Source organism: Cherax quadricarinatus, unplaced genomic scaffold (genome assembly GCF_038502225.1).
Source record: "Cherax quadricarinatus isolate ZL_2023a unplaced genomic scaffold, ASM3850222v1 Contig2251, whole genome shotgun sequence".
NCBI lineage: Eukaryota > Metazoa > Arthropoda > Malacostraca > Decapoda > Parastacidae > Cherax > Cherax quadricarinatus.
In genome coordinates this window covers 49284-58150 of record NW_027197277.1, presented here as the reverse complement: position 1 = coordinate 58150, position 8867 = coordinate 49284, and the positions used below count along the sequence as shown (strand labels likewise).

At 37.7% G+C, this 8867-nt stretch overlaps 2 pseudogenes; one reads left to right on the top strand and one right to left on the bottom strand.

Moving 5' to 3' along the window:
• Nucleotides 1-2288: 2288 nt before the first annotated feature.
• Nucleotides 2289-3306, bottom strand: LOC138851815 (cytochrome c oxidase subunit 2-like; annotated as a pseudogene).
• A 1107-nt stretch (nt 3307-4413) lies between these two features.
• Nucleotides 4414-5596, top strand: LOC128688540 (NADH-ubiquinone oxidoreductase chain 1-like; annotated as a pseudogene).
• Nucleotides 5597-8867: the final 3271 nt, after the last annotated feature.

Below are 8867 nucleotides of genomic sequence, written 5' to 3'. Positions count from 1 at the left end.
AAACTGGGGGGTTTGGAATCAAAATTTAGGTCGAAACTAAACGCAATCTTTCGCTTTCTAATTTGAAAGAGGCTTATAAACACTTTATGGGTGGAACTCATATGTCACTATTGACTACATTTCTAGTTAGATCATTCTAAGGCGCCTTTATACCATTCATAGTAGAGGCCTGTGAGAGGGATTAAGAGAAAACCAGCCCTGTAAATCTTCAAGAAAAAATATCTACAAGAGGGGGGGGGGTGGCAATTAATGTAATTTCTACGTCAAAAATTAGGAAAATCACAGCAATGAGGAAAGATCGAAGCCTAAAGGGCAGTCGAGCTGAAGTCTTAAGGTCAAACTCACACTCAAATGGGGATATTTTTTCTAGGTCTGTAATAGTTTTTTTCGATAGAATTGAGGATAGGGTTATAATTAGAGTTGTAGCCCTGAGAGTGAGAGGGGTGACCTGGTTGATAGATAGAATTAATTTTTCTAAACAATTAGATTTTCTAGTTGGAAACTAGACGAACCATTAGCACTAAAAATTATCTTCCTCGTCAGTAAATAAAAACATAGGGGAGTAATCAAACTACATCAACGAGATGCCAGTACCAAGCTGCGGCTTTAAATCTAAAGTGGTGGTTGTTAGAGAAGTGGTACTTGGAGGGGTGATAAAAACAGGCTGTTAGAAATGAAGTCGCAATGATTACATGAGGACCGCGGGATCCGGTTGCTACGAAGAAGGCAGTCCCGTAGATTGAGCCTACGGTAGAGAAAGACGCTTCTAAATATTCATGCGCTTGAGGAGAAATTGAGTGAACTCCAAGGAGGAGGGTCAATCCTAGACTTTGTATAGCTTCATAATGGTGTGAGTTAAGGATTACGCGACGTGCCCAAGTTACTGTTGCTCCTGATGAAAGTAAAATAGTTGTATTAAGAAGGGGGCTTGGAAAGGACTGAAAGGTTGAATCCCTTCGGGTGATCAAAATATCCTAATTTCAATTGTAGGTGCAAGATTTCTATGAAAGAAGATCCAAAAAATTAGGAAGGAAAATAGTACCTCAGAGACGATAAATAAAATTATTCTCCACCGGAGGCCTTTTATGGTGGTTTGAGAGTGAAGCTCTCGATACGCTCCCCCTCGAGTCGCATCTCATCACCATTGAATTATGGTTAAAATAGGAATAAGTCTAAAAAAGAGGGGCCCCAGATTAAATTGATGAAATCATTTGATGAGGTCTGGTGCTAAAAGCATAGCTTTAATTGATCTGGTTGAGGTCAAGGTCTTACGCCAACTAAATGAAAGGCACGGTGTTTATGGGAGGGCATTAATTTACTTCACTGGCACAAAGAGTTCTGAGAGCTGCAAATACATAAGGCTGGGTGATTGTAACAGTAGGCTCTAGTATAGGGGGGAAGAATTTGGGCTAAAATGAGAAAAATTAATAATTTAGGGGGTGAGGAGGACCCTGCTCTTTCAAGTAAAGTAAGGAGGAGGTGACCTGCAATTGTGTTTGCTGTAGGTCGGATGACCAATGTGCTTGGTCGAATGATGCACTTAATTGTTTCGGTAAGAATTATAAAAGGTATAAGCACATTTGGGGCCCCTTGGGGTACTAAGTGGGCAAATATGTGCTGAGTGTGGTTTAACCCCCCAAACAAAATAAAGGTTAATCAATAAAGGTAGGGCAGAGTTATTATTAGATGTCTGGATCTGGTAGAGATTCAAGGAAGAAGACCCAAGGAGTTATTAAAAAGGATGAAGCTAAATAATGAAACAGATAAAAATGATAAACCTGGATTAGAGGGCTCTAAAATTGTCTTAAACTCATTGAGAAGGGTGGATACAATTTTAAATTATAAATAAAGCCATCAGGATGGCGAAGCTCAGAGGGGAATTAGGACAAATAGGAACCCCAAGAATGTTGATATTTAGTTTAGATTAAGTGAAAGAGTACTTGAGGGTGGTTCAGAAATGGAAAAATAGTCTTGCTATTGTTTTCAGGGGTTTTCTAGGAGTTGTTGATGTGGGGGTAAAAGTTTCTGTTTTAATTGGAAGCTTATAGAAGAAATTAATAACAAAGAATAAAATACACCCAAGAGTGAATATCAGGGAGAGACTAAGTCTAAGTAAGGGCCCTGTTTGGGGCACTCTAAAATATCATAAGTACAATAATTTTAATCTGACAAACTAATGTTATTTTTAACTAATTTTGGCCCCTAGAGGGGGGACTGCTTTTAGGGTTTAAAAGACCTAAACTTTATAAGTTATCTGGAGAGAAAGTTAATTATGAATTTCTAGGAATTTAATTCAAGAAAGAGTCTACCGAAATCCTTTCAATTAAAATTGGTATAAACCTGTGGTTAGCTCCGCAAATTTTGGAACACTGTCCGTAGAATAGGCCCGGTCGGTTTATAAGAAATCTAATTTGATTAGGTCGTCCTGGGGTGGCGTCGGGTTTACGCCTGTCGTTGAAATAATAAGATGAATTTGAGTATTTAGGGGGATAGGGATTCGGTTGCCAGCATCTAGAAGTTATAAATTTGAGTCGGTAGTATAGGGTGCCGTGTAGGAATTAAATTCGACGCTTAGAAAATCCAAATATTCGTAAGATTGGTAGCATTGATGCCTGACGGTTAATTGAGATTTTCGAGTTATTAGGTTTGCCCGATAAACAGGGTAACTATAGTGAAGGTATAGCGATGAAGATCAGGGTGACAGTAGGTAAAATAGTTCAGATAATTTCAATTTCTTGGTTTTAAGTAGAATCAGTCAATAAGTGAGTTTAGTGCCGGATTAATTAGAGTATAAGCTACTAATGTAGTGGTGAGAATGGGAGTAAATATTGTGTGATCATGGGAGTACGCTAACTGTTCTATAGGTGGAGAGGCATTATCTTGGGGTCCTAGATACCCTCATGTTGGTATTTCTAAAGAAGGCAGTTTCTTCCTGACAAGGGCTCAGATCCTATTCATCTATCTGTCATTTTAGATAGTTAGAGATTAGAGGAATTTCTGCGTATCTGTGATCAGCGGGTAGGAAAGGGTGCTCAATGGGGGAGGCTATATCAGGAGCTCGAAGGATAAGTGGAACTAACCAGTTTCCCAACCCCCAATTATGATTGGTACTACTATGAAGAAAATCGTTATGAAGGCGTGGGCTGTGACAGCTACATTATAAATTTGATCGTCTCCAATTAATCTCCTTAGTTGACCAAGTTTGGCTCGAATAATTAGTCTTAGGGAAGTACCTACTTTACCAGATCGGGCTCCGAAGACAAAGTATAGAGTACTAATGTCTTTATGATTTGTTGAGAAAATCATCGTTGCGTTAGGCTTTATAGTGGAAAAGACGTCAAGTTACAAATTTGACGACGTGTAATTACTAAAGCTTAAGAGAGAGTCTTGTGGTGTAAGTAGTAAGGCTACATTAGCAGTTCTATTAAAACTGCTCTTTTATCGGGTATTATACTTATTAAGGAGGTTAAGATTACAGGGGGCTAGTTTGTAGATTTATGTTATTTGTGGAGTTCTTAGAAGATTGAGTCTTAGACTAGAAGAAGGTATCTACTTAAATAGGTTGAGGTAAGCTTAAACTTTTATTTTATAACTAGGGATGTGTATCTTGGTGGGTAAGGGGTAAATAAAATAGAGATAATTTATAATACAGTCATAGTTTTGTTATTCGCAGTATGGAAGATTAAATATTGGATTAGAGTTCGATTTAGTAAATTATAAAAAGTTTGATGAAATCTTGTGCCAGCAATCGCGGTTAGACTTAAAAGCTTAGTAAAAGTATTTTAGTTTGGATTATTCTTATGTTTAAAGGTAAACTGAAATTTATAGTAGTAAAAGGTGAAATTGGTTTATTAGGAATAAATGGAGGTGGAATAATAGGCAGGAGCAAACTCGGAAATTAAGATATAAATTAGGATTAGATATTCTTACTTAGGAGATAAAAATTGAATATTAATAGATACAATCTTTAAATTCAAAGGGTTTGGTAGCATTTTAGTCTTGTTAGAGGAGCTTATCCTACTGTAAATGATACAACACAAAAAATTTTACTCACTCTTGTTTAGCAGGTCATACGCCATCATTATCAGATAACCTTTGTTGGGGGTAGTTATTGAAACTTGAGAAGTGGAGTGTATGAGGCCAAGGTGTAGTTTATGGGTGAGAAGAAACGGGTTACAGTAAAATTTATTTATTACGGGTCAGTGATAGAATAGTCCCTGTGAAGGGGATTTAATTGTAACCCGTAATTTAGTAAGTTAGTGTGGTATGAGAACTAAAATATGTACATATCGTCCGCTGCTTCCGCTTAAGGTGGAATAAGTCGTAATGTAGAAGGTGTACTCGGAACTAAATTTACTTTGGCAGAAGGTGCGCGTTAAATTTAGAATTTAATTATATAGAAAGCATTCTATAGGTAAAAGTATTGGGTATAGTGCTGTGGTTATTAGAATTGTGAGATATTTAATGTTGATAGTTTGTGTATTAGTCGGAGTAGCATTTATAACTCTCTTGGAGCGTAAGATTTTAGGTTATATCCAGATTCGTAAAGGTCCTAATAAATTGGGCATTCTAGGGTTACTCCAGCCTTTTTCGGATGCTGTTAAACTGTTTGTAAAAGAGCAGAATTCACCGGTGGTATCTAATTTTTTACCTTATTATTTATCGCCGGTATTCGGTCTATTTATTTATTTTTTTTTATTATCACACCGGCCGATTCCCACCAAGGCAGGGTGGCCCGAAAAAGAAAAACTTTCACCATCATTCACTCCATCACTGTCTTGCCAGAAGGGTGCTTTACACTACAGTTTTTAAACTGCAACATTAACACCCCTCCTTCAGAGTGCAGGCACTGTACTTCCCATCTCCAGGACTCAAGTCCGGCCTGCCGGTTTCCCTGAATCCCTTCATAAATGTTACTTTGCTCACACTCCAACAGCACGTCTATTTATTGCTTTAATTTTGTGGAGGGCTATTCCGTACGATTTAGGATTAGTGGATTTTGACATAGGGGTAATATTTTTTTTGTGTTGTTTAAGACTAGGGGTCTATCCTTTGTTAGGGGCTGGATGGGCCTCAAATTGCAAATATTCTTTATTAGGGAGTCTTCGTGCTGTTGCACAAACTATTTCGTATAAGGTAAGGTTGGCTTTAATTTTGTTATCTTATGTGTTTTTAGTCGGAGGATTTAGGTTCATAGGATTAAGCTATTATCAGGAAAGGATGTGGTTTATTTGATTAACATTTCCATTATCTATAGTCTGGCTTGGTTCTTGTTTGGCAGAGATAAATCGCACTCCTTTTGATTTTGCAGAAGGGGAGTCTGAATTAGTTTCTGGGTTTAATACTGAGTACAGAAGAGGAGGGTTTGTATTAATTTTTATAGCTGAATATGTTAGAATTTTGTTTATGAGGGGGGTGTCAACATTGTTGTTTTTAGGGGGAAGGGTTTTAAGGTTAGGGTTTTATATAAAATTGGTGATGGTAGGGTTTACGTTTATTTGGGTGCGGGGAACTTTACCGCGATTGCGATATGATAAATTGATGTGTATGGCTTGAAAAAGGTTTCTTCCTTTATCTTTAAATTTTTTAATTTTTTTCTTAGGGGTGAAGTTAATTTTAGCGTAAACTAAATTTATATGTTGGTGGGTACCGGAAAATCTCCTTTAAGTGCTTTCAAAACATTTGTTTTAAATAAACTAAGTAGCCATTTTAGAAGAAGGCCTGTTAAAGGGTAGTCAAGGGGTTAATAACATAATAGGAAAAGTAAGTGGCAGTCAGAGCTTGATCCGAGAAAATATAAGGATCCTCGCAGATCGGGCCTCCATCTGTGCCAATAAAATGATAGGGGGGGGTGGTAAGAGTTCAAAATAGAAGCTGGTTTAAAGGGTAAAGGTGGGACCTTGGGGTTTTGATAGAGAGGTGAATGGAGAGGGGAAAGGGCGCCCAAGAATCGCAACTGATAACATTAAAGCGATAATTTCTCTTAATTTGTTTGGGGTGGGCCTAAGAATGGTGTGTGAATAGAAATATCATTCAGGCTGAATATGTATTAGTGTGGCTAGAGGGTTAGCTGAGGTAAAATTATCAGGGCTCCCAAGTAAGTAGGGGCTTAAGAGAGTTAGAGGGACTAGGGGTGTGAGTATGACTGAGAGCTCTATAATATCTTTAAATGTAAAGTAGGGGCGAAAGGGAATTCTGTCCAGAGAAGACTCCTAAGGGGCTGTTGGCCCCAGAGTGTGGGGTGAATAAAATATGGACAAGTGTAGCTGCAGCGATTAGAAACGGCAGAAGAAAGCGGAATGTAAAAATCGAGTTAAGGCGGTGCTATTGACTGCGACCCGCCCCAAGCTCACTGGGTCAGATTTGTCTCAATATAAGGAATGGTAGAAAATAAGTTTGTAATAACGGTGGCACCTCAAACCGATATTTGCCCCCGGGGTGGGGCATGACCCAGAAAGACTGTGGCTACTGTTAAAAACAGAATTAGAGTACCAATTCCCCAAGCGTGAAAAAGAGCAAGTGATCTGTAATAAATGCCTCGTCCGGTATGAGAGTGGGTGTAGATAAAGAAAAAAGGAAGGGCCCATTTGCATGAGTGGTGCGGAGCAGCCGTCCGTAATTAGTACCGCGACAGATGTGTGGCTACGTTGGAAAAAGCTAGGTCAGTATGTGGGGTAAAATGGATTGATAAAAATAGCTCGGTTGCGATTTGAATCACTAAGCATAGCCCTAAGAGGGAGCTGAAATTTCAAAAAGTTGAAATGTTAGCAGGAATTGGCATGCCCACAAATGGGGAATTAACGGGTTTAAGTAATGGGCGGGATTAACGTAAAGGTGAAGTCCTAAGTTTTGAGAGAGTAAAGATTAAAGTAATTTAAGAGGAGATAGGGGTGTATGATGGTATTGAGTATTGAGGGCTTCAGGTTGTTAACTATAGTTTTTTGCGGGTTCTGAGCGTTTATTTCGAATCATAAGCATTTGTTGAGTGTTTTGTTAAGGTTGGAATTTATTATATTAAATGTGTTTGGGGTTATGAGAGTTTACACATTCAGGGTTGGTTTAGAGGGTGTGTTTGTAATATTTTTTTTAGTGATGGTTGCGTGTGAAGGGGCCTTGGGCTTATCTTTACTGGTCTCCATTGTTCGCTCACATGGTAATGATTATTTTAGGGGATTCGGGATTTTAGTATGTTAAAGTTTTTAGTGTTTAATTTGGTTTTAATAGGGTTTGTGAGGAATTGGGGGCTTATCCAGGTTGGCTTATTGGTGATATGCTTTATGGGGTTGTTAATAATAAATCACGATTTTTGTTCTTTTTGTCTAGGTTATATAATAAGGGTTGATTATTTAAGATATATTTTGATTGTATTAAGGGTTTGAGTTGTAATATTAATAGTTTTTAGGAGAACTGAAGTAAAGAAAATGGGTAATTTTTGTGCAGGGTTTTTGTCAGTGAATTTGATTTTGTTAGTAGTTTTAATTTTAACTTTTAGATCAGTAAATTATTTAATGTTCTATATTAGATTTGAGAGATCATTGGTCCCCATACTTGTATTAATTTTGGGTTGAGGCTATCAACCTGAGCGAATTCAGGCTGGAATTTACATACTGTTCTATACTTTATTTGCTTCTTTGCCATTGTTAGCCTCTTTACTGAGGTTATATAAAAGTGAGGGGAGATTGAGTATAAGATTATTACCAGGGACAATTGGCTACCAGGGAACTAGGTTATTGTGGTATTTTTGCTCTGTGCTAGCGTTTATGGTAAAGTTACCTTTGTTTATATTTCATTTATGGTTGCCTAAGGCTCACGTGGAGGCCCCGGTTGCAGGGTCAATAGTATTGGCCGGAGTGTTGTTGAAGTTAGGGGGTTATGGTTTAATTCGGATTTTGGGGGTGTTTTCGGAAGTAAATAAAATATTTTGTTGGGTGTGAGTGAGTCTTGGGATTCTAGGGGGTGTTGTTATTAGTTTAATGTGCTTGCGTCAAGTGGATATAAAATCTTTAATTGCCTACTCTTCTGTGGCTCATATGGGTTTAGTGTTAAGGGGGCTGGTTGTTATAGGGAGATGGGGTTTGAATGGGGCTGTAGTAGTGATGGTAGGTCATGGTCTATGTGCTTCAGGTTTATTTTGTTTAGCAAATATAGTTTACGAGCGTCTAGGGAGGCGAAGTTTGATAATTAGAAAAGGTCTGCTAAATATTATACCAAATATGGGTTTGTGGTGATTTTTATTAGCTGTGGGAAACATAGCTGCGCCCCCAACTTTAAACTTAATGGGAGAGATTAGTTTAATTATTAGGGTGGTCAGGTGGAGGAAATTAATTATATTTAGAGTAGGGTTACTGTCTTTTTTCAGGGCTTGCTATACTTTATACATGTATTCATTAAGGCAACATGGGTTATTTTTAAATACCTTATTTTCTTGTTGTTCTGGGAAGGTAGGGGAGTATTATGTCTTGTTAATGCATAGTGTCCTGTTAAATATCATGTTTGTGAAAGGTTCTTTAATTTTGTGTGATTTGTAGGATAAGATGGCCAGGGCCAAAGGCGTTGGGTTGTAAATCTAAATAGAAGTTATACTTTCTTATCAATGAGGGGCAAGATTTAAAAGATTGTTACTTTTTTGACAGCTTTGAAGGTTGTTAGTTTAAATTAACTTAAAATCTTAGATAACTAAAAGTACGGATGGGATAAAAAGTCCGAATAAATTAATTGAGGAGCACAAAGGGGTGGGCAAGATTTTAAGGGGTTTAAGGGAAACATTTCATTTCATTTGGGCAGGGGAAATTGTGGTAGAAGGTAAAGTAATTCGGATGTAAAAGTAAAGAGTTACTAGAGAAGAAAGAAGGAGAGTAAACAAAGGT